The 27,945-nt window shown below is 36.0% G+C and overlaps 1 protein-coding gene and 1 long non-coding RNA gene across 6 annotated transcripts in view; one reads left to right on the top strand and one right to left on the bottom strand.

Moving 5' to 3' along the window:
• The window catches only part of LOC140823739 (OVARIAN TUMOR DOMAIN-containing deubiquitinating enzyme 9-like), a 66,663-nt gene that overhangs the window by 20,644 nt on the left and 18,074 nt on the right, over positions 1-27,945 (bottom strand). Inside the window, exon 2 of one of the 5 annotated variants that reach the window (XM_073185259.1) lies at positions 9,475-9,491. The exons of 2 other annotated variants lie outside the window; for them this stretch is intronic. The gene's annotated coding sequence lies outside the window, so the exon portion shown is untranslated. Of the gene's footprint in view, positions 1-9,474; positions 9,681-27,945 lie in introns of those variants that run through there. 2 more of the 5 variants (XM_073185251.1, XM_073185235.1) reach the window with 2 other exon arrangements.
• Positions 95-27,921, top strand: LOC140823777 (uncharacterized). The gene is made up of 2 exons (XR_012116282.1): positions 95-530; positions 27,389-27,921. It is a non-coding gene; the product is annotated as an uncharacterized lncRNA (long non-coding RNA).

Raw genomic sequence — 27,945 nt, 5'->3', positions numbered from 1 at the left:
ATGATCAAACAATATTTTTTGATTTAAAACTGCAGCGGAAAAATGTTTAAAATACTTTAAAACGGACCTCAAGGCCTAGAAAAAATTTCGGCATGACCTCTCCGTAAGTAGGATATCCCGAAAACTCAAGCAGCATTTTATATCAAAATATACTCCAACTAGAGTCATTAAAACAAAACCAAAGTCAACAACCTATAGCCGCACTGGCTAGGATTAAACAAAATTTAAAACTTACCAATACTCGCCAGATCATTAAAATCACAGAGTCGCCTCAGAACATAACCAGAACAACCAAATATCAATACAGATACACGGGGCATCTCCCTGGCAAATAAACTACAATACAAGACTGAAAAAACTCAAGACATACATATAGACTAACTGGGAGACTCCACTGAACAGAACCAAGCAATCCAACCTCAATCCCGAGCTCCACTGGCGGAACCTCGACCTGATGCTGCAAAACGACTCGGGAGATCTACCATGGTGCCCAATAGCAACCACAGCAGCCCTCCCAGTAAACAACTGAGGTTAGGATTCTGGTATGAAACAGTTCAACAATAACAATAATAACATAAATCATGCATAATCATATAATAAAATTTGATATGCAATGCATGAAAGGCTCAACGAATAACCGGGATAACAGGAGCCAAAAAATGATACGATAACAACTGGAATAATGCTCGAGCAACAACACGGGGGAGCTACATCGTAAACCGCCATGCCAAAGATGCGAGGTATGCCAAGCTGTGCTGAATAACACCCCTGACTCGGCCTCCATACAGCTGATACGATATAACAGGATGGCACAACAAAACGAACTAGATGACACAATCCCAGCGCTCACCTCAAAAGGCTGCACTAACCATGGGATTGTTCAATCACATCTACGGTCTCATGTGTATAGGCCTATCAGCCACACAATGATCCCAAGATAAACAACAGTGCCAGATAACAATGGATATCAACAATGGACTAACAAGAACGATAAGGCTCAACATGAATGTCATAACAGTATGCCCGATGCTAAATGCCAATAATATGTCACAATAATAAACATAGATCACAATGAAGGCATTTAACAATTTACAACAGCCAACAAGTCATACACACGATAATGTTACCGAGCTGTAACATACCTATACCAACTTGACAATCCAATAACAACTTCACTTCAAGACCCTCGGCCTAAACAAAGCAACAATAAGCCGATCATGAAAACTACATTCCATACCAATGTCCAATTTGGCACAAAAGAGCATAAAATTCGTATCTCGCTCAATATTAACTCAAATCAATATCCGCCAATTGGAAATGAAAGATAACTCAATTATCTAAGTTTCTTCAGTTTAAACCATCTTCAGAATCTCAGTAGATTATTCTCAGAATTTTCAAGAACACACTGCTACTTATGAATTCGCGGACAGAATCTCACACATTGAGCAGTTCCAGAAAAACAAGCATAACTTGCTCAATTCTGAATGGAATTTAACGAATCTTATATCATTACGAAAACAACACATAGCTCTACAACTTTCATTTTAACCAAAAACCAAGAATCCGAGTGCATACATGCCATAAACCCGAATTACAGTAGGTGTTGTACACAGCTCCAACACAGAATTCCATTTTGACACGTTTTGGTAGAAAAATAATAACAATTCCGTTTCTTATCGAAATTTGATGATTCTAGTGGCTATAAACAGAAAACTTAAACCACTACAAAGTTTATTTAGGTCATTTCTATAAATTCAAACTATAAAAATCGCAGCAACCCAAAAACTCTCACCCAAAACTGGAAGAATTCGCGCAGAAACAGAGCACCAGAACATCAGCTTTAATCTACCCACATCCTTGCTCAAAATTCACGATTTCTATCTTGAATCGAAGCCTAGGATGTTAGGACGACACCCCTTCAGACCGATCGAGATTTAGACGCCGGATGGAGGAGATATCGCAACTTTCCTGCAGCTGCTCCAAGGGTTGCGAAAATTTGGGTTTGGGGAAGTTTCTTTCTTTTCTTTTACCTTTACTTCCTTCTCTCTCATCAAGGTAAGTGGTGTATATGTATATGTATATTTAGATATTGTGTATTTGGTTACTAAAATAGTAACTCAAGCTCATCTTTCCAGGTTTGTATTTATTTTGCCCTCGTGTGTTATTTAAACTTTATATGTATTTTATATCGTTAAATTCTCCGATATTATAAAATACATATTTAACACACTTCTTGAATTTATTTGGCATAAATAATTATTTTTATTTACAACTCAATAATTATTTTAATTATGCCAAATTACCGGATAATTAATTACAGGGCCTTACATTTAATGTCTTAGTGATTCGTATCATTTTAATTTATTAAAGAATATCTATAGCATTTTTAATTGAATTAAAATTATACATTAATTTTTAATCACATTTAGTTATACCAGACATAAATTACATAAAATTATTCTTCATTTTAATAATACTTTGAGATGAATAATTATGAAGAATAAATATTTTATGCATAAAGAATTTAATATCCTAGTGATTCATATGATTTTAATTAATTGAAGAGTAGCCACAACATCTTTGATTGAATTAAAATTATACATAAATTATGAAGTTCACATTTGGTTATAAAGGATAAATTGTAATTAATTATATTTGAACATTGAAATTTATCTCACAAGAAATTTCGTTATGTTAAATATAATTAATTAGGATACAATATTAAATTATTTTCTTAATTTATTCACATGGATTAATAGTTGAATATAATTGAATAGTTATATCATTAAGTTGTATGAATCTAATTGAATTAAAAATTCAGTCCACAGACAATTTTTATGTCAATGATTCATATGTAGATCATGATTTACATGGGTAAAACATGATATATGGTTTATTGCTTCATTTAATAACATTAGCATGTATTCATTAATTTTGCAGCATATTGCTATTACTCTGATATTAATTTCTTGAAAAATGACTTGATTAGTGGGAGCGATCAAATTTATAATATTGATAATTATGATGCTCATTCATCAACACAAGTTATATGTATTGATTGCTATTCACAACATCTTTCATTTAAAAAGTGTGTTGTGAAAACAATCATATAAATTCAACAAATTGTTGGTCATGATATTGTAGTTCTTAATGCTCATAAAATATTGAATGATAAAAGAATTCAATAGCAAGTAATGAATTCTAAAAGTTGGTTCAATTGACATCCATTTTTAGATGAGTCTTTAAAACAAATAAAGTCTCATTAGACAACATCGAACAACATAAAGAATTCTTCTCTAGTGATGATGAATATTTAATATTTCAAGATTAAGAAAATGATATGGATTGAAACATGTCTCATATTAGTGGTATTTCAGGTTTTACAATGTTATCTCTTCATTAAGTTTTGTTGAGAATATTGTGGGCCATTATGAATACCAGAAGGTTAGTGAGAGCTTAACTATGATCAGAGTAATATAAGTATTTGACCACTAAAAAAAATGGGATACCTTTATGGTATTAAAGTTTTACATGACTATGTTAGACGAATTGACAATTTGGAAAGTGATTTGATACTTCCACTATTGAGTCAAAATTCGTCATTGAAGCACTAATGTGTGGTGTATTTTAAGGAGTTTCATTATGAGCTTAGAATTATGGATTCTATTTCTAAGCCATTAAGATTATATTACTGCAATTCAGTTATGGTCTTTGTGACTAAAGCGGTGGTCGAATTAAGTATCTCGACATAATGTATTTTAAACCGTTGGCTAACGTGTTAATAAAGTGGTCATTGAACACGTTAGCACTGAATTGATGATATTTTAACATAAAGACATGCAAATTTCAGATGTTAAAGGATCATATGGTAATTACTAATGGATTTGATTCCATAATAAATTTATGTTATATACATTTGGTTTTGATAATGAAACGAATTCAGTTATGATATTTCTCATATTCAGTTATGTACATAGTCAGTTATCTTGAGAAAAATATCAATAAAGTTGGACCTCGAATAAACATTGGGTTTATTCATTAAGTTATACAGATTTGAGAGGCATAATGCATTGTGATACATGGAAGATCATACTCGCTTTTAGAGAACTGGTCGACATGATTCATGTATTTTTTTTCTCCTATGGTGAATTAGATGTATATGTGTCAAGTGGGAGAATGTAAGAAAAATGACACATATTAAAAGAGGCATGTACAAATTGATATTGGTGACGGCCAAGAAAATTTAGATGCGTACACGATTCTTCTTTTGACATTCATGCTCCCGAATTTTCTCGTTGATGGTATGAGAAACACCTATAAATAGAGGTGATTGAGGTCTCTAAATATACAATCTCATACAGAATAATACACTATCTATAGAGAGATTGGAGTTTTTAAAAGGCTTCAATCGGAGGAAAATCAGAATACTTAAAGATAATTCAATGGCTGGAGGTAACGCTCGATTTAGATTCCGCATATTTGTTTATCATGTTTATATACGTGCAAAACATGAGTTTTAGAGAAAATCTCTAACACTCCAAACATCTTTGAGTTTCCCTGGATATGTAAACCCCGTCGTCTTGCGCCTCATAAACGAATTCAGTATCACATGGATTAGTACTTCGAGCGCTGTAGACTTCGAAAGCCGAATTCTTATTTTGCCACCATAGGTGACAAAAAAACATAGTCCTAAAGGGTTTCAAACAAAAACTGTTGTCGGATCACTGACGTGTGGCACCAAAAAATGGTGATATAAAACCAATAAACTTTTACGTCTCCAGCGCTACGACAACACTCTGATGAAATATTAATTAAAAAAAAACAAAGTTACACTAATAAGAACCGATTTGACAAGTTGAAGACAAAACCGGAAAAAAAGATGACTTCGATCACTAAATTGACTAATTTCCCATAATCTTTTTAGTACTAAAGTTAGAATGTTGATTAATTAAAATAATTATCTATGTACGTAGGATAATTTTTATGATTTTTTTTAAAAGTTTATGTTGTTTAATTATTATATATTTTTGTTTTATATTTGAAATTATTTGATAATGTCGTGGTTATTCTTGTTGGGAAATTACGCCGAAGCGATGCCGACCACGATGATAATACAGTACCCAAAAAAATGCGGAATAAAATAACCAGCAAGAACACAAAGATTTACGTGGTTCACCCAATGTAAGCTACGTCCACGGAGCACTGCAACTTTTATAACTAGAAGAAATATTACAACAAGTGTATACACCAATACACTAAATATCTCTCACTCCCAATCCGAGTATACCGAGAAAATAATTTCTCTAACTCACAAAAGAGAATTTCCGCACTCAAAAAAAAAATACACTCTTTTTTTTCTATGCACTCTCTTTTTATCAAAGCTGAAATTAATTTTTGTTTTTGGGACTGAAGGAATTGAGCTCTATTTATAACTAATTCCCCCGTTCAACTTTGTAAAAAAATCGACGTGGGATACTTTATTATTATTATTTTATTTAAGATGTGGACCCCACCTCTCACCTAACAATTCTCCTACTTGAAGACTTGATTTCAATCGTATCTTCACACTATCAGTGCAACAGCTCATACCTCCTTTGTTAGTCCAGGAGACCTAACTGAAGTCAAACACAACTTCAGTTTTTCAATGATAACAGCCTTCGTGAGCATATCAGCTGGATTCTTGCTTCCAGGAATGTTCTCAAGCATCAAGACTTCATTCACCCGATCTCTAAGGATCCTCATTCCAAGGATTTGTTTTGCAACACCCAAATCCTTCAAAACAAATTCCTTTAATAACTCTTTTTCGAGTTTATCAATCTCCTCCAGACAAGCTCCTGCTATCAACATATCATCTACATATATCAGTAGTATGATATAATAACCATCAAGCTTCATATAACAACAGTGATTAGCCTGATACCTCAGAAAATCATCATTATTCATTACACCATCAAACTTCTTGTACCACTGTCTTGGAGCTTTTTTGAGACCATACAAGCTCTTCTGAAGTTTGCATATCATTTTCTCTTTCTCTCGTACTTCAAATCCCTGTGATTGATTCATTTCTTCATCTAGCTTACCATGAAGAAATGTAGTCTTTACATCTAACTGTTCCAGATGTAAATCTTCTTTTACCATCAATTCAAGTACAGTCCGGATAGTAGTTAGCTTTACCACCAGAGAGAAAATATCAGTGTAACCAATGACTTTCTTTTCACCTTTTACAATAAGTATTTCTTTGTACCGCTTGCTACCATCATGTTCTAATCGGTACTCTCACTTGCTATGTAAAAACTTTTTACCTTCAGGAAGTTTTGACAACTCCCACATGTGATTGGATGGCAGTGAATCCATCAAATCTTCCATGGCTAACTCCCACTGTTTAAAGGTCTCATAAACATCTGATTTATTTTTCACAAAATAAACCCAAAATTTACTGCTCGAATAGTCAACAGTAGTGCCATAATATCTTGAGTGATCTCCAAGGGATGTCGTAGGAGATGGTCCACATATATTAGTATGTACCATCTCCAAATCCGCCGATTTCGGTTCTCTAACCTCTTTTGAAAAACTCACCTTTTTCTGCTTTCCAAAAAATACAGCTTCACATAGCTTGTGTTCAACGATCTTTAATTCCGGTAGCTTTCCTGTTTGAAACAAGCATTTTCATTCTCTTCTCGCTCATATCCCCAAACCTACTATACCATAGACTTAGCTCCAGCATCCACATCCGCTAATTTATTTCTCAAACTGGAAGTCATATAAAGTGTTCCTGTTTTCTTTTCTTGAGCAACAATCATGGCTCCCTTTTTCACTTTCCAAGAACCATCACGAAAGGTCACCTTATAACTTTCGTCATCAAGCTGTCCCACTGAAATCAGATTGTGTGTCAACTTTGGTACATGCCTTACTTCGTTGATTTTCCAGACAGATTTTGTCATCTTCTTCCGGATATCACCAATACCAATTATTTCCAAAGATTTTCCATCAGCCAGGAAAACTTTTCCGTAATCTCCCGCAATGTAATTATCGAATACATCATGATTACCAGTGGTATGAAACGAAGATCCCGAGTCCATAACCCAAGAATCAACCGGGCTTTCCATGGATAGTAATAGAGCATCATGTACCTCCTCAGTAACAACATTAGCATCATTCTTTGTTGATTTGCAATTCTTTTTCAAGTGACCAATCTCACCACAACTCCAGCACTTCACATTCTTTTCAAATTTTTTATTGTCCTTTTAATTTCTTGACTTGGATCTACCATGCCATTGGTTAAAACTCTTTTTGCCACTCCTGCCCCTTCCTCTATTCTCGAGATTTAGAGCAGGACTTGATGATGTTCCTTCACCAGAATCCATCTTACGAACTTATTCGGCAAGAATCTGATCTCTGACATCATTGAATTTTAGTTTTCCTTTTCCAACAGAGTTGCTAACCGCTGCCCGCATCGGTTCCCAATTGTCTGGTAAAGAGGCCAAAAGAATAAGTGCTCGAATCTCTTCATCAAATTTAGTTTTCAATCGATGTTAGTTGTGAAACAACCGTGTTGAATTTATTGATGTGTTTAGCCACCGATGCATTTTCTCTCATCAGTTAAATAACTTCTTCATGAGATGTACTTTATTATTTGCCGATGGCTTTTCATACATGTCCGTCAAAATGGACATCATCTCCTCTGTTATTTTTGCCTCCGCCACGTTATGTGCCACGTTCTTCGTTAGGGTCAATCGTATTACACCTAACACTTGTCGGTCAAGAAGCTTCCAGTCATCATCCTCCATCTTTTCCGACTTATTTCCAGATAGAGGTTAATGCAACTTCTTGCTATACAAATAATCAATAATCTGTAGTCGTCAGAATGTAAAATCTGTACCGTCAAACTTGTTGATACTAGGTCCCGATCCATCATCTTCAGCCATCACTTCTCTAGCCTTAACAAAAAATGTAAAAAATATTTTCTGATGTGGAAGATCAAACAAAGCTGCAACCACAGAGCATACTCAGAATTCTTAAGAATTTTCAAAACAAGGCTCTGATAACAGTTGTTGGCAAATTACGCTGAAGCGATGCCGACCACGATGATAATATAGTACCCCAAAAAATACGGAATAAATAACCAACAAGAACACAAATATTTACGTGGTTCACCCAATATAGGCTACGTCCACGGAGCACTGCAACTTTTATAACTAGAAAAAATATTACAACAAAGTGTATACACCAATACACTAAATATCTCTCACTCCCAATCCGAGTATACCGAGAAAATAATTTCTCTAACTCACAAAAGAGAATTTCCGCACTCAAGAAAAAAATACACTCTTTTTTTTCTATGCACTCTCTTTTTATCAAATCTGAAATTTTTTGTTTTTGGGACCTGAAGGAATTGAGCTCTATTTATAACTAATTCCCCCGTTCAACTTTGTAAAAAAATCGATGTGGGATACTTTTTTATTATTATTTTATTTAAGATGTGGACCCCACCTCTCACCTAACAATTCTCCTACTTGAAGACTTGATTTCAATCGTGTCTTCACACTATCAGTGCAGCAGCTCATACCTCCTTTGTTAGTCCAGGAGACCAACTGAAGTCAAACACAACTTAAGTTTTTCAATGATAACAGCCTTCGTGAGCATATCAGCTGGATTCTTGCTTCCAGGAATGTTCTCAAGATTCAAGACTTCATTCACCCGATCTCTAAGGATCCTCATTCCAAGGATTTGTTTTGCAACACCCAAATCCTTCAAAGCAAATTCCTTTAATAACTCTTTCTCGAGTTTATCAATCTCCTCCAGACAAGCTCCTGCTATCAACATATCATTTACACATATCAGTAGTATGATATAATAACCATCAAGCTTCACATAACAACATTGATTAGCCTGATACCTCAGAAAACCATCATTATTCATTACACCATCAAACTTCTTGTACCACTGTCTTGGAGCTTGTTTGAGACCATACAAGCTCTTTTGAAGTTTGCATATCAGGATTCTGGAACAAAACTTAAAAAGAAAATAGGAGAAAGAACATCAATCAAAAGCTATCAACAACTTTGATTTTTTACTTCCTTCTTGAAAAAATCTAACCTAATACAAGCATAAAATCAACCTATCTCCATTACTCACAAGCATAAAAATACACAAATAATTTTCAAAATTCATCATAATCAAGTTCCAAATTCAAATTCCAAACTATACCACAAAATGTGCACAAAGCATATAATCAACAAATCAAAAGGTAAAAACAACAAATTTCTTAAGAGCCAATGCATAAATCACATAATTCACGACATAAAATGTTAATTCTACTTCCAAAAAAAAAAAAATAGAAAACCCAGAAAAAAATTCAAACTTTCACCAGAAAGAACATGAGATCCTACATTCTACCAACCCCAATCTCAACCCATTATACATCTTCCAAAAATATCCAATACCAAAACAATCTACAATATATTCTGTACATACCCTTTGTACATACGCACCTATTGCTTTGTCTATCCTTCAACTCGAGGCAAAAAAACCAGAGATTATCGACCAAGAATAAAAGTAAAAAAAAAAGCTGGCTTTGTTAAAAATTTATCCAATGAGACAAGAAGATAAGAATCGTTGGAAAACAGTTTCGAAAGGGAAAGCGATACGGCAGACGGTGGGCCGCGTAAAAACCGGTTAAAAACGCCGTCAGTGAAGCCGTTGGCATGTGCAATCCTTACTTTTTAAGTATATTCCAATATCATTATTTATTGGTATAAAAATATTATTCTTTATTTAAGAAATTTATAATTTTGTTTTCGTCAATTTACAAATAATTTAAGTTTCAAATTTCAGTCTTAATCCATAATTTTTGAATTTTTTTAATTATTTTTTTAACATGACGTCGATACAACGCTAACGTTGTGGGGACCCGAACTTAATTAAATTCTTAATCACTCTCTGGGAATAATTAATCAATTAAGATAAAAATGGTCTAATTTTTTTTTTTAAAATACAAGAGTATGCAGCATATGAAATAAGTCCTATCTCATTTACAAGATCAATATCCAGATCTAAGTACAAGTCCTGTACAAACGTAAATCATAATATCTACTGTTTCTTCACTACAGCTCAGGTGATATAACAGATGTACTCCTAAGTCCGGATCTCCACGCTAACTGTCTTCTCTCATCCTCTTCTTGACCCTGATCATGCCCCACCTGTTGTCATGCACACATACAAAACAAGACAACAGCCGGATAACTCCGGTGAGAATTACATCCCAGTATAAACAATGTAAACATTCAATTATATAGAAACATATACAAAAGCATATATCAGTTATCATTAACATGTAGCAATTCAACAAACATGAATGATATAAAACTGTAAATCAACATGTCATATCAGACTCAACTCAACCGACGCGTTGTCTCAGACTCGACTCAACTGACGCGTCGTTTCAGACTCGACTCAATTCTATTCTAGGGATCCCGGTGTCTGAATAATAATAATTATACCGAATCTCAGTCGATAGGAATGAATCAATCCCTAAACGGCATCGATATAATTCATATATCCAGTGTCTGGGCGAATCAGCCGCAGAATTGACGAATCAGTCAAGAATTAAGCGAATCAGCCAAAGTTTAGACGAATCAGTCGATAATTAGACAAATCAGTCAATAAATAGACGAATCAGCCGGTGACTAGGCGAATCAGCCAATGACTAAACGACTCAGTAGTCAATACATGCAGTGGCTATAAATCAATAGACTACAAACATCAATCTCATCAATTACAAATATCAATGTAATAAACTAAGTATGTGATTTAGGGAAACTCGAGTCAAACCTCACTCGAGTTGTGCAATCCCGACACAACATTAATTTATACCTTTCTTTCTGATATTCTGAATCGGTCGAAGTCTCGAACTCAAAGCCTGTCAATACTCAATCTGACAATAACAATATCGAGGGTACGGTATCAATATACCACTCAATCAATACTGGATATAATCAGAATTCAATCAAATTCTGTTTCAACAGCATAACATCATAGTCTCAATATACCCAGCATTACCATATCAGTCAGATATTAATTCTAACACCTCATATTCGATAACAAGTCAATTCTGATATCAAATCTCAATCTACTCAACTCCAAAAATCATAACAATTCCATATGGTATCTGTTTCTCAGTCCAGTTTCAATTATACGATGTCTAACATGACAAGAACATCATATATGAATCATATCAGATTCTGACAATACCATAATTTCAGAATATATCAAAACGTAGCAAAACTTACGTCCAGTTGTAGCCTACGTCGATAGGAACACAATACTGCCGTCAGAATCAAAATCAGACTGACGGATCTTTCACAAAATACTCCGTACCTTCCTTCGTGTTCTGAATTCTGAGACGTACAATTCGTTTACCATATATATATAAATACATCTCAGACATGCAACAAGACAAGTGGCTCGGTGCGCTTACTGCACGTCTCGCGCATATGCGCGATCACATTCCGCGCATATGCGCGATCACATTCCGCGCATATGCGCGAGACATTTTGTCTCGGCGCGTCTTCGTCACGACAGCTCGCGCATATGCGCGCCCCATCGTCGTGCATATGCGCGAGACCTACTGTCTCGTGCAATGCAGCTCGCGCATATGCGCACTTCCATCCGGCGCATATGCGCCAACTTCTCTGCCATGTGCGCGCAAGTGCGCGGATCACATCGCGCATGTGCGCCCAATCTTCTGGACTTGATACTCACCTTACACATAGCTCGCGCATATGCGCGCTCATATCTCGCGCAGATGCGCGAGGTCTTCTGCCACCCACACGCATGTGCGCGGCTCCTTGTCGCGCATATGCGCGAGGTGTTCTGTCCTCGCACAATTTTCGTGTTTTCTTCAATCTTTTCCAGTCCGATCATTTCCATTTATAATCACCTCAATTATCACCAAATCATTTCAAATTATGGTAATCGAATTCTCGGGCCTTACATTTCTCCCCCTCTTAGATCTGAGTTCGTCCTCGAACTCGCAAGTAATCAATTCAGATATATCAGAAGAAATGTATACAGAGTTTAAATCAGAAACTCATCTCAATGAATCTGTTCTGAAATTTCAATCTCATATCAAATTCTATTTCTAAAAAATAGCTCTGATAAAGTCAATCTCGCAATACTGGTTACACAATATCTGTATATACCCAACTAACAGTTCGTAACAGCTCAACACCATCAGCTGTTATTAAGTCTGTTTATCTCAATCAAAGATATATTCGATCTTTGGTCTCAAATACCAACAGTCATCGTCCGACATTGACATATTCAGTCTGTTTATTATAAGTTGTGTTCATGTTTTTCTGAATTAACTTCATCTTTTCAGTCATATCTCTGATCATATCAGGTCCAATCTCAGGAACCTCAGAGATATCATTTCAATAAAGAGAGGAACCATATATCTTTCCGTACAACACTTAGAAAGAAGTTATCTCAATACTCGTTTGATAGTTGTGGTTGTACGAAAACTCACAAAATGGCAATGAATCCTGCCATTCAGTGTTAAAATCAAGCATTACAGCTTTCAGCATATCCTCCGAAATCCGGATAATCCACTCTGACTGTCCATCAGGTAGTGAATCCTATTCAGTATTCAGATATAATCTAGTATCTAACTCTTACGGTACATTCTGCCCAACGTGCAAAATCAACCAAAATCACGGTCTAATATACTCAACTCTTAACACTCCGTGTAATCTAATCACTTTTCTGACAGAATCTCAGTAATATATCATATTTGTACATCTTCATGTACGGTTTAGCACTCGCAGACTGGGTCAGTCTGTCATTCCAAACTCAATCAATACTCAATTCCGAGAGGAATGTAGTAACTTTATTAAGATATCCTTGGAAATGTAATCTCATTTCCATTCAGGAACCGATAAATTATCTAACCAATCTCTTGGTTTGTTTTCTTTCTGTCTTTATCTGTCTTTAATTCAAACATTTCAGTACAAACTCTGCCATATATATTCCCATCTGTTTCTATCAAAACATTTTCTGCTATCAGGATGCCTTCTGCATTAAGTATTGCACCCTTCTGACAATCTCTGTCATTTCAAATTCGAAATATCGGCACCAACAAGTCAGTTATTAACATACAATACAGTATTACTTACCTGATTCAAAACGGATTCAGAACAACAGCAAGATTCAATCAGATTCAAAACATCACTCATCGGTACTGATCTGTTAAACTCATAAAACCGCAAATATCTGACACTGATATCCACCTCGGCCAACTAATTACGGTTTAATTCTGTTAAAATCAACGAATATATCATCTTCAGATATAACACATCCTGAATGCAATCTGTCTCAATTAGGATTCAAAATTTTAACAATTTCTAATATCAATTCAAGGCTAACATCAATCTCTCTGATTGAAATCAGATCTGAAGTCTTATATGGGGAAAACATTAATAACGTTCTTATCATTGGTAAATCAGCCAATGATAGACTCAATTTCAGTAAATCAACTGAATACATAAGGAGTCACTCTGCTCCGTTCTTTAATAATCGAGTCATAAATAGTACGGATATCAAAGAAATTCACAATCTAGAATCCTTATCGTACAATATTCATATCTTGGTCATCTCAGGTCTGATTCTCACCATCTTCTGGAACTAATCTATGGTAGCTCTGTACTTGATCAGCATATCAATATCAGTAATGTAGTTCCAAAATCAGAGAACACCAGTACAATACCATCTACCACACAATCTAACTCGATCTCATTCTTATCCTACTGTAGTATACAAGATCTACCAGAAATCGCTGATACAAGATCTTTTCCCAAAGGAAAAGAAACAAATACTGCAGTAAATAGGGACTCAACAGATAATGCATACATCAATGCAAATCTTTCAGAAATAAAAGTATGTGAAGAACCGGTATCCCTCAATACATATGCAGGATAATCAAACAAATCAGTTACCTGCAACATCATCATCTGGTGCTTCCTGAGCCTGTTCCTCGGTCAAAGCAAATACTCTGGCCTGCTGTCTAGGAGGCTGGCCAACTGTCTGGCTTCCTCCTGGCCTCTGCTGTGACTGAGATGGTGCTGGCTGAAATGAATGAACAGCAGCTGATCGTCTACTCCACTGTGCTGCTGATCCAGATGATTCGGCTCCCTGGGATCTTTGGGAACCCCTTTGTGGACATACTCTGGCAAAGTGTCCCTGTTGTTTGCAGAAGTGGCAGCTACCAAGTACTCCTTGGCATTGCTCAGTGGAATGTCTCCCTCCACAATTTCCGCAGTAAGCCCCGGTATAACTCTGCTGAGAACCACTAGAGCTAGAAGAACTGCCGCCAGACTTCTTAAACTGCTTGCCTCTAACCTTCAGAAAATCTTTCTTTCCACCACTGCTACTGTCGCTCTCGAATCGGGGAGGTGATTGCAGTGGTCTCGGTGCGGGAGGAACATCTGCAGCTCCTCTCTGCCTTATCAGGCCCGCTTCAGCGCCCTTTGCTCTATTCATGACATCCGCAAAGTTATTTGGTCGCCATGTGTTCACCAATGTAAAAATATCGGGATTCAAGCCATTGATGAACTGATCAGCAACGGCTTCGTCATTTTCAGCCACATGTGGAGCAAACTTCAACAAGGTAGAGAACTTGGTCACATATTCTTCAATGTTCAGCTGACCCTGTCTCAAATTGGCAAACTCCGCCCCCTTGTCTTTCCTGTACGATACTGGGAAAAATCTCTGATAAAACTCAGTTTTAAATACATCCCAAGTAATAATCGTACCTCGTTGCTCCAAGGCCCTCTTCATCGTAATCCACCAGATTTTTGCAACATCAAGCAACTGGTGCCCAATCAATTTAATTCGGCGCTCATCACTGTACTCCAGCGAATCAAACAGCATCTCAATGTTACCTAACCAACTCTCACACTCAACTGATGTATCAGTACCCTTAAGAGTCGGTGGTTTGAATGACTGAAACCTCTTCAGCAAGGTTTCCATTGGAGTCGCTGTCACATCCATTGGAGGATTCGATGTGCTACCCTGTTCTGGTATTCGTCTCGGAGGCATATCTGAATATCAAAAGGATTAGTAACCCAATCCAACAAACCTGTTTAAATTCAGTCCCTCCTCCGATCATCTTACTGCTGATCGAGAATCGATTTAGATTCATTCCCAATAATACATATTACAAAATCAAATCAGATAAGTCCAGTAACATGTATTATATAAAGCAGTAAAGAATGCTAGCAATCATAAGCAAGGAAAGAAACACATTCTACCCCGCTCACTAGCTTCTATCTCAATCTAAAGGATCTATCACTCTGATACCACCTGTTGCGGGGACCCGAACTTAATTCAATTCTTAATCACTCTCTGGGAATAATTAATCAATTAAGATAAACAGGGTCTAATTTTTTTTTAAAATACAAGAGTACGCAGCATATGAAATAAGTCCTATCTCATTTACAAGATCAATATCCAGATCTAAGTACAAGTCCTGTACAAACGTAAATCATAATATCTACTGTTTCTTCACTACAGCTCAGGTGATATAACAGATGTACTCCTAAGTCCGGATCTCCACGCTAATTGTCTTCTCTCATCCTCTTCTTGACCCTGATCCAGCCCCACCTGTTTTCATGCACACATACAAAACAAGACAACAGCCGGATAACTCCGGTGAGAATTACATCCCAGTATAAACAATGTAAACATTCAATTATATAGAAACATATACAAAAGCATATATCAGTTATCATTAACATGTAGCAATTCAACAAACATGAATGATATAAAACTGTAAATCAACATGTCATATCAGACTCAACTCAACCGACGCGTTGTCTCAGACTCGACTCAACTGACGCGTCGTTTCAGACTCGACTCAATTCTATTCTAGGGATCCCGGTGTCTGAATAATAATAATTATACCGAATCTCAGTCGATAGGAATGAATCAATCCCTAAACGGCATCGATATAATTCATATATCCAGTGTCTGGGCGAATCAGCCGCAGAATTGACAAATCAGTCAAGAAATAAGCGAATCAGCCAATAACTAGACGAATCAGCCAGTAATTAAGCGAATCAGCCAAAGTTTAGACGAATCAGTCGATAATTAGACGAATCAGTCAATAACCAGACGAATCAACCGGTGACTAGGCGAATCAGCCAATGACTAAACGACTCAGTAGTCAATACATGCAGTGGCTATAAATCAATAGACTACAAACATCAATCTCATCAATTACAAATATCAATGTAATAAACTAAGTATGTGATTTAGGGAAACTCGAGTCAAACCTCACTCGAGTTGTGCAATCCCGACACAACATTAATTTATACCTTTCTTTCTGATATTCTGACTCGGTCGAAGTCTCGAACTCAAAGCCTGTCAATACTCAATCTGACAATAACAATATCGAGGGTATGGTATCAATATACCACTCAATCAATACTGGATATAATCAGAATTCAATCAAATTCTGTTTCAACAGCATAACATCATAGTCTCAATATACCCAGCATTACCATATCAGTCAGATATTAATTCTAACACCTCATATTCGATAACAAGTCAATTCTGATATCAAATCTCAATCTACTCAACTCCAAAAATCATAACAATTCCATATGGTATCTGTTTCTCAGTCCAGTTTCAATTATACGATGTCTAACATGACAAGAACATCATATATGAATCATATCAGATTCTGACAATACCATAATTTCAGAATATATCAAAACGTAGCAAAACTTACGTCCAGTTGTAGCCTACGTCGATAGGAACACAATACTGCCGTCAGAATCAAAATCAGACTGACGGATCTTTCACAAAAGGCGTAAGTATTTTCAACAACTTTTCTCCGTACCTTCCTTCGTGTTCTGAATTCTGAGACGTACAATTCGTTTACCATATATATATAAATACATCTCAGACATGCAACAAGCCAAGTGGCTCGGTGTGCTTACTGCACGTCTCGCGCATATGCGCGAGACATTTTTTCTCGGCGCGTCTTCGTCACGACAGCTCGCGCATATGCGCGCCCCATCGTCGCGCATATGCACGAGACCTACTGTTTGGTGCAATGCAGCTCGCGCATATGCGCGCTTCCATCCGGCGCATATGCGCCAACTTCTCTGCCATGTTTGCGCAGGTGCGCGGATCACATCGCGCATGTGCGCCCAATCTTCTGGACTTGTTACTCACCTTACGCATAGCTCGCGCATATGCGCGCTCATATCTCACGCATATGCGCGAGGTCTTCTGCCACCCACGCGCATGTGCGCGGCTCCTTGTCGCGCATATGCGCGAGGTGTTCTGTCCTCGCACAATTTTCGTGTTTTCTTCAATCTTTTCCAGTCCGATCATTTCCATTTATAATCACCTCAATTATCACCAAATCATTTCAAATTACGGTAATCGAATTCTCGGGCCTTACAAACGTGGTACTGATCTAACGCTCAAATGTATACCGTTCCATCAACACTTTTGATTTATAATAATTATTATAATTAATTTCTTTTTTTCGTGTATTTTTTCTCATTTTTTAGATTTGATAAGTTTTTGAATTATGATGAGGATATTTATAGAGAAATTAAACTGGCTAAGTATGTTTTTTATGCATATTTTTTCACCTTATGTTTTAAGATTTGATTTTAATTATGTTAAGTTGAATAAGTTGTAATAAAATTTTCATGATTGCGAGAATGAAAAAAGAGGTCCAATGCAAAAAGACCTTAGGAAAGTGCCCTCCTAAGTGCAATGGAGGTCACAGTCCTAGGCCATGGGCCTTCTTGATCTTGCATGGAAATAACAAGGGACATGTTTGTCTTATATATTTTTAAATTTTAATTAATTAATTTTTTTGTTATCATTATGTACAAGTGTAGGTGAAAGAATTTTAAATTGACATTGAATTTATGGTTTAGACGAGTATGCAGTTGAAATCAGGTTTCACTGATTTCCTTTCCCTTAGTTTTCACTTTTCTCATTGATCCAACTATTGATGATAGGCTAAATCGGGTGAACAAAGTGGACGATTTACCGGACCGAGTAATTATTCTATGATACACTGGAGACCGAACAGATGGTACCTGGGCTGAGGATTTACAAAATGATGATGACCCGGTAAATCAGGTGAGCTGAGTGAGCGATTTACTGGGTTCGGTAGAATATTCTCGAGCACACCTGAGACCGGACATATGGTACCTGGGCTGAGGAATTTGCATACTTTAAGATCAAAGAATGTAAGTGGGGCGTCGGAAGGTTTTTCGACGTGATCACTTCAACGCTCAAGTCAGTTAAGTGTTTACTCAAAGGAAAGTGTAATATAAAGTATATGTTGAGTTCTCGTGACAAAATGTTAAGTGAAATATCTGCTTTATGATCAAGTCAACCTGAGTATTTATAGGAAAAAGTCAATGATGACTTTGTTTTCAGTGTCCGACCACTCTTCATGGCATGATGATTGTCTATGCCCTGTCCACTGACATTGTTACAACCGACAACCTATATTTTCTAGTCTCGTCAAATCACCCCCACCTACATTTGCTGAATGACATGCCAATAATTTCGGAATATGGTCCTCCATACTTGTGGGCCCATGATTGATGTTTGTTCTCAAGTGCTTGGGCACTGATCTCGATGTGAGGACACAGACAATCCTTGATTCACTAAGTTTTCTTACATGGCTCGAGCTAAGCTAAGAGCTCATGCTTGTTTGTGATCAACTTCTTTTGTTGTTGTTAACCCAGGGATGACCTATGAAAGAGTACTTCTTTTCTCGGGCTGATTCTTAAATCGACTTCCATCATCATCTCGATATATCCTCCTACCCTGTCCTAGGATGTCCCGGGCTCTTCCTGGGGTATCAACACCAACCATAGTGTAAAGAAATTAAATTTACTAATTTTTTCGTGTCGGAAAAAACAACATTTGGTTTTTCTTGAATGATGAAACATTATTTAGAACAATTAAATAATTGTCACCCAGCTCCGAAACTGCATTTGGCAAACAATCTTTTCGAATCCATGCAAATCCAAAAACATGAAATATGATATAATTTTATCACATAATTATATAATATACAAATAATAGTCACTGATAATTAATCCGATGGCAACGATGAAGAAAACTAAATGTAAAAATATAATTGATTTTATTTGTGTTTTCCACCCTTTTCTAAAGTTTCCGGATAAATTAATCCCATCCTCCTTCGCCTCCCAAACACAGTCATATGTACCACATGGATTATCAAACCACTTAGCGCCATAGGCATCAAAAGCAGCATCTCTGTTTTTCCACCACATGTGACAAAAAAACTGTTGAGAAAATATTTCGAATATAAATAATTTGTGAATGAATCTGTTTACTTTTAACAAAAACAAAATTAATCAATTGCTATAGTTTTTAAGATTTGTGTGCATGTTGCATTTTTTATCTTATATATTTGTTTTCTTGTGATTTTGGATATAATGTTATCAAAATTCAGTTTTAGTATTTGTTTTGTTTTTTGTTTTTTTGATAATTCTAATCCTTTTTATGACATTGAGCTGACGTGGAACAATTGTTACCCCAGAGAGCTCGAAATCATGGAATGACAATTAAACACGAGATATCATATCATTTTATTACAAAATGGATACAAATTTTTCATGGTAATGAAGAAAACTGAAAGATATAACAGATTTCATTCATGTTCATATGTTATTAATTTGTGTTACGTTCCAAGGTCGTCTGAATTTTCCAGATAAATAAACCCCATCCGGCTTTGCCTCATAAAGGCATTCAGGGCCGACACATGGATCACCAACCCACCTAGCGTTGTAGGCCTCAAATCCAGAGTCTTTATTTTGCCACCATATGTGACAAAAAAACAAAGTCGAAAAGGGTATCGGACAGAAACTGAATTCGAATTGTTGATCTACCGCCAGCGTATGATTTCCAAATTCAGTCTCCTTAGAAGCACAGTGTACCACCATAAATTCGGCGGGAGGAAGCCGGTTAAAAACGTGAACATGAATCTTATAGACAAGAAAACAACCACGGGGATCTTGATCTGCATGGAGCAAAGCCGGGTAAAGAACGAATAACAAGAAGGTGTATTTTATCATATTGTTATATTAAATATATTTTTCTATGTGATAAGTTGTAGCTAGTTTTGTGGCCATATATATAGGCGAAGTTTATGTTTTCCATAAGGAAAAAACTTTATTGAATAAAAACCAAATTTTAATAAAGTACAAGTTTACAATCTAAAAAAGTCAATTTACGGTACAAACATCTTTCGTCAAGTATAGTATGATTATGCTTAATGTGTTAAAAATTATATAATTCAGTAATCATAAGTTTTTTTTGTCAGTATTTATTTTGAGAATTTTATAAATAAATGAAGTACTTAAATGCTCGAAAGATAAAATTCAGTAATTCATTATCCCTTTGAGAAAAACGTCAAAAAAAAAGATCAAAATCTTCAACTAGATTCACATGATGATAAATCATCGAGCCTTTTTTAGCTTCTTTTACCTCTTTACTATCACGAGTTTTATTTTTTTCATTACTCTCTAATTAATGAGAATTAAGTGAAGATATTAGCAATATAGACTCCCCAAAGTCTAAAACCAGCAATGCTTGTCTCTATAATCCGGCATGGGAACTTCAATTCTTTTTTGCCTTCACTAAAGATCGATAAGTCCTACTATCGCGAAAAAGAGACAATTTTTTCGGTATGCTACTCCCCAAGCAAGGGAAAAATAACGAAATGTGCTATGGTGATGTGACTGGGGTCTCGCACTTATGTCATAGCTCTTCCATACATCACAAAGAATCAATCGATGTTAAGAGCATATCGATGCATAATCAAAGTTTTGAGACACCGTGTATTATTCCTTCTGAGAGATCATTCATGTAGTTATCAAAATGAAAACATATTTATTTTATTTTAAACCAGATGGATTTTTTCAGTTGTTATAAGTAGAATATGTTTTAGGATTTCTCAAGTGATTTTGTTGCGATCATGTTTTTTTTATTGAAAACAATTTTTTTTACATGTACAAAAATTAGTATAACTCTCATTCATAGTTTAATTTTAATAAATTGAACTTTAAAGAAAAGTAAATTTTAATGAGAAGGATAGGAAAATAAGATGTCTTTGAATAAATTAATAATCGTTTTGCATGTGCATTTGGGGTCAAATTAGGTTTTGTGTGAGTGACCCATATAGAATATCTGTTTAACAAAATTGATCCGTGAGATCGTCTCACAGAAGTTTTTGTGATAACAAATTATGATGTAGACTTGACCACTGGATGGACCGACCTTAGAAAAGTGCCCTCCCAAGTTCAATGGAGGTCACAATCCAAGGCCATGGGCTTTCTTGATCTTGCATGGAAATAAGAAGGAACATGTTTGTCTTATATATTTTTAATTTTAATTAATTAATTTTTTTGTTATCATTATGTACAAGTGTAGGTGAAAGAATTTTAAATTGACATTGAATTTATGGTTTAGATGAATATGCAGTTGAAATCGGGATTCACTGATTTCCTTTCCCTTAATTTTCAATTTTCTTGTTAATCCAACTACTGATGATCGGGTAAATCGATTGAATAGAGTGGACGATTTACTGGACCAAGTAGTTCTTCTATGATACACTAGAGACCGAACAGATGGTACCCGGGCTGAGGAATTTACAAAATGATGATGACCGGGTAAATCAGGTGAGCTGAGTGAGCGATTTACTGTGTCAAGTATAATCTTCCTGGGCACACCTGAGACCGGACATATGGTACCTGGGCTGAGGAATTTGCATACTTTAAGAGCAAAGACATAGTGAGGCTTCGGGAAGTTTTTCGACGTGACCACTCCAATGCTAAGTCGTAATTTACAAAATAAAAGGGATGATATATGATTGTGGAAAATGTTAAGTGAATATCAGCTTTATGATCAGAGAGTTTTATAGGAAACGTATTGACTTGATTGTTCCGACACTCTCATGCATGATTGTTGTTATGCCCTGTCCACGACTTTACAATCGAAACCTTTTGCTTCTGTCTCGCAAATAACCCCACTACATTTGATGAATGACATGCCAATAATTCGGAGGCTCCATACTTGTGGCTGATTGGTGTTTGGGGTTCTAAAGTGCTTGGGACTATCACGATGTGAGGACTCAGACTAGAGTCCTTGATTCCTAATTTTTTTACATCGCTCGAGCTAAGATAAGAGCTCATGCTTGTTTGTGGTCAACTTCTTTGGTTGTGTGAACCCATGGATGACCTATAAAGAGTACTTCATTTTCTCAGGTTGGTTCTTACATCGGCTTCCATCATACTCTCGATCTATCCTTTTACCCTTGTCCTAGGACGTCTCGGGCTCTTCTCGGGGTATCACCACCAACCATAGTGTGAACTGAGTGGACGATTTACCGGATTGAGTAGTTCATCTATGATACACTGAAGACCAAACAGATGGTACTCAGGATGAGGAATTTACAAAATGATGATGACCGGGTAACTCAGATGAGCTGAGTGAGCGATTTACTGGGTCGGGTAGAATCTTCTCGGGCACACTGAGACCGGACATATGGTACCTGGGCTGAGGAATTTAAGAGCAAAGAACTTTAGTGAGGCGTCGGAAGGTTTTTTGACGTGGCCACTCCAACGCTCAAGTCAGTTAAGTGTTTAAGCAAAGGAAAGTGTAGTAAAGAGTATATGTTGAGTACTCGTGACAAAATGTTAAGTGAAATGTCTGCTTTATGATCAAGTCAACCTGAGTATTTATAGAGAAAAATCAATTATTACTTTGTTTTCACTGTCCTACCATTCTTCATGGCATGATGGCTGTCTATGCCATGTCCACTGACATTGTTACAATCGACAACCTATATTTCTTTTGGTCTCGTCAAATTACCCCCACCTACATTCGCTGAATGACATGCCAATAATTTCAGAATATGGTCCTCCATACCTATGGGCCCATGATTGATGTCAGTTCCAAAGTGCTTGGGCACTGATATCGATGTGAGGACATATATAGAGTCTTTGTGGGCCATTTTCCGTCCTGACGAGAGGCCCATTAGAAAAACAACATTTTTCTGTTTTATGGTGATCTCGTAAATCATAAGCGTATTGACTAGCTTTTCAATGCTATTATATATCTTATTCAAATTCAAGTTCACCATAACCCAAATGAGGAAGAGAAAGACAACAAATTGATGTCATCAAGTAACTCGTTAGGAATCACATATTCCATGCCCTCCACATTCTCAATAAGTTCAGTCATATGTACACCAAGCTCTTGGGCCAGAGCCCCATCTTGCATACGTGTATTCATGAGATCTTTGAAAGTAGTGTGCATCATTGTATGAGTTTCATGCACCATGCAACTCTTGCATGTGCATTTGAATGTCAGCAACATTCAAAATTTCTTTAAACTGTCCCTACAGATCATTTGACATAGAAGCGAGCATGTTACACTTTAGCTTTCATACTATGGTCCTACCATCTTGCATGTTTTGTCAGTTCTGCAGGACTGACATTAGTGTGTATGTAAATTTCTCCGAATTCAGAACAATTTCTCAACCAGTCTTGAAATTAGATTCGGTTTGCTTGTTAATAACAAAAATGTATTATGTGACAAAATCGAAAATATACTGATATGAAAACAGAAAATGGTTACTGATAATTTTAAACAATTTTAAGATATAAAATATGTATTTTTATTTTATAAATTTCCCTCTCACTATTTTGACATTTCCACCACCCTCTAATGAAAAAAGAAAATCGTATTTCTTTAGTGGACACGTAGAGTCCAATTAGCAAATTATAGTCCCGAATAATATCAGCCAATTATAATTTCTAAAAGGTAGAATCCAATTGTATCTCTATGCAACCTCCGCGTGTTTCGCCTCACGTTTAATAAAGACCCAATAATATGACGCCGTTTATTTTTACGTGTCAAATCGACCCATCAATATTGAATTGTAGTGGACGGTCGCCATGAGTTCTCCCAATAATATGAGACGAAGTCATGAGAGTTTCACTCAATTCACATCATATGTCCGGTGGAAGTAATAGCTTTTCGGCGTCCAGGCCTCCCCAAAAATATGAGCCAAACACTGTCAGCGGGTAGCGATCAACATGCAACCAAGGTTGATGGAAGGAAAGAATAAATTAAACTCTTTTAATTTTCAATTTTGCGGTTTGATATAAATTTTGAATCTTATTCAAAATGAGGGATTTTAATTATAAGATTATCTCATCATTTTCTTTTAAAATCGCGTGCCATGAGTTTGTATGTTTGTCGGATTCATGCAACTATATTATTTAGTAATATACATACATGCATACTACTATATATTTCATATATATCATAATATGACATTCAACAATAAATAAGGATGGTCGATAACCAACACTATTATATCCATGTGAGCCAGACATGGATCCAGGCCCAAAATCTAGGTGAATACAATGATGCAAATGCAACTTATTACAAAAGTTTTCAATATTTTACATGTCTTCATCTTGTGGATCGGGCCCACCATCTTCCAGTCTTGATCTCCTAGTATTTCTAATAATTACATTTAAATAGCATGACACATAAGGGAAACATATCATGGGGTGGGAACGAGCCATAAATCAGGTCGACTTTAATAATATCAAATATTAATAAAATTAAATAAAACGGTAAAATATCCTAACATACACCGAACACATTGGTCAAAGCTCTCGATCATCTTTCATACATTTAATATCAAATATTAACATCAATTTAATTAAACAAATTTAATTAATTGATAAATCATGTATCTAATAATATTCACTAACCACCACAATTAAAGAATTAATAAATTAAATAAACACCTTTATTAATTTCCAATTAATTCAATAATAATTGATTTATTGTAAAACTCATTTTTACCATAAATAATTAAAATCATATTCTAATTATTTATTTTACAAGAAAATTATTAATTTTTCAAAAATTAATTTTTTCAAAGGATAAATTGAAATAATTATCATAAAATATCAATTTTGTCCAAAGTTTTGAAAAATCAGAAAATCGCACCCTAGGTCTGAACAATTCAAGCCCATGACCCAACACGATGCCTGAGACATTCCCGAGCAGCCGCCCACGCTGCTCGCCCGCTGCCCGATCATATCGGACAGTGGCGGGCAACCTGTGCGCGCAGCGCGACGGCATGCCGTGCGCGCATCGTGCAGACGTTCTGCACGCCGCGCGTACGCAGTCGTCGCAAACTGTGTGGAAGCTCCGCACAGCGCGCACGACACGCGTGGTCTGCCCGAAACAATTGCAGGCAGATCCGAATTTTTTTTAATTAAAAATTAATTTTTATGGTGCATCAATTTTCTGAAAAATTTTCTTGTGTGGTTAGAAATATTATTCAACATGATTTAAAACCATACAATATAGAGAACCTGAGTCTGATACACTGTTGGAACTCGATTTTTCTCGTGCCCAAATGTAGCAGAAGTTTTAAATTTTTTCTTTTATTTTGACAATCAAAATATTTGTTTGAGCTCTGGTACGGTTTAAAAATTAAACATACATAGGATGTTTAAAACTTTTACCTTTGGTGAACGATTTACAAAGCTCCAACTATTCTGAGATTAGCATAGATAGATCTTGATGTATTTCCTATGATCTTCCTTCGAGGATCCTTTTCTTCAATCCTTCTATCAAGTCCACGACTGGATGATTTGTTCCTCTTCCAAATAGCACTAGAATATTTGGAAGAAGTTTCAATGTTGGAGATCAAAATTCGAGATACGGCTCAACCCTAAAATTACTTCAAGGAGACCGAAATATTTGAGAGAAAAGGAAGAACAATTTTCGAAATTATGGTGTCTTGTGGAGGCTAGGTTTAAGTCTCTCACTTACATAAAACCTTCATGATCTAATTACCATAATATAATATTTGGACCTCTTAATTAACATTAATGGACTTGATTAATTAATTAGTCTAGTCCAACTAGTTTAATTAATTAATCAAAGTTCATTAAAAACTTTAATCATTTATTATGTTGGACTTGTACTACTACATGTCCATTAAACATACTTCTCATTATATTTAATTTAATATTTAATAAACTCAACTTTTGAGTTTAATAATTTAAATTCTCAAATCTTATAAATCCAACTACTTTAATTTATTCTCTCCAAATTTTATAAATTCATAAATTCAACTTCTTGAATTTACTATCTCATAAATTCGACTTCTTGAATTTATTTTTTCAAAATTTAATTATCATAAATTCAACTTCTTGAATTTACTATAGCATAATTTTGTATAAATTCAACTACTTGAATTTATTATCTTAACGAGAACAAAATAATACAGCACTTGTGTGACCCTCAATGGTTCAAAGATACAGCTAGTTGTGGGTTCACAACTCTTTGTGATTCAGGACATGATCTTTTATTCGAGCTTACCCTAATTTGCTCTATTCTATGTATCAACAATTGATCATGAGAATGTCAGAAATTATATTTCTGATTAAATTAATCGAATCATGGTAAGAGCGTCTAGTAGCATCGCCCCATGATTCTCTAGGTATCACTGATAGTGCCTCCAAGAACCAGTCGATTATGATTAACGTACAGTACTGTCCCTTCATATCATATATCCCGATCGAATCTGCAACCATTAGTTCATTGAGGGTTGCATAAGAATTCGATAACTATGTGACACATATTTGAGAATAAATAGTGGTATCGCATGTACAACTGGAGAACTCCTTCTCTAACGTACATTTCATACTCTGGCCAGAGATTCTGTGAGGCCCATTTACTCTAATGGCAATTAATGATCAAACAATAATGGTTTGATTTAAAGCTGCAGCGGAAAAAGGTTTAAAATGATTTAAAACGGACCTCAGGACCTAGAAAAATTTCGGCATGATCTCCCCGTAAGTAGGACTTTCCGAAAACTCAAGCAACAGTTTATATCAAAATATACTTCAACTAGAGTCAATAAAACAAAAACCGAAGTTAAACAACCTATAGCCGTACTGGCCAGGACTAGCCATAAATTAAAACTCACCAAATACTCACCAGATTATAAATATCACAGAGTCGAATCAGAACATCACAAAACAACCAAATACTACGACAGATACACGGGGCATCTCTCCGGCAAATAAACTACAATACAAGACTGAAACTACTCAAGACATACATATAGACTAACTGAGAGACTCCACTAAACAGAACCAAGCAATCCAACCTCAATCCTGAGCTCCACTGGCGGAACCCCGGGCTGATGCTGCAAAACGACTCGGGAGATCTACCATGGTGCCCAAAAGCAACCACATCAGCCCTCCATTAAACAACTGAGGTTAGGATTCTGGTATGAAACAATTCAACAATAACAACAATAATCATAAATCATGCATAATCATATAATAAAATGTAATATGCAATGCATCAAAGGCCCAACGAATAATCGGGATAACAGGAGCCAACAAACGGTACGATAACAACTGGAATAATTCTCGAGAAACAATACAGGGGAGCTACATCGTCATTCAGCTAAACCGCCCTGCCAAGTATGCGAGGTATGCCAAGCTGTGCTGAATAACACCCCTGACTCGGCATCCATACAGCTGATATGGTATAAAAGGACGGCACAACAGAACAAACTAGATGACACAATCCCAGCGCTCACCTCAAAAGGCTGCACTAACCACATGGTTGTTCAATCACATCTACGGTCTCATGTGTATAGGCCTATCAGCCACACAATGATCCCGAGATAAACAACAATGCCAGATAACAACGGATATCAACAATGGGCTAACAAGAACGATAGATCTCAACATGAATGTCACAATAGTATGCCCTATGCTAAATGCCAATAATATGTCACAACAGTAAACATATATCACAACGAAG

The sequence above is a fragment of the Primulina eburnea genome, chromosome 1 (genome assembly GCF_022965805.1).
Source record: "Primulina eburnea isolate SZY01 chromosome 1, ASM2296580v1, whole genome shotgun sequence".
NCBI lineage: Eukaryota > Viridiplantae > Streptophyta > Magnoliopsida > Lamiales > Gesneriaceae > Primulina > Primulina eburnea.
The sequence above is the reverse complement of the archived record's forward strand: the minus strand, read 5'-3'. Positions and strand labels throughout refer to the sequence as shown.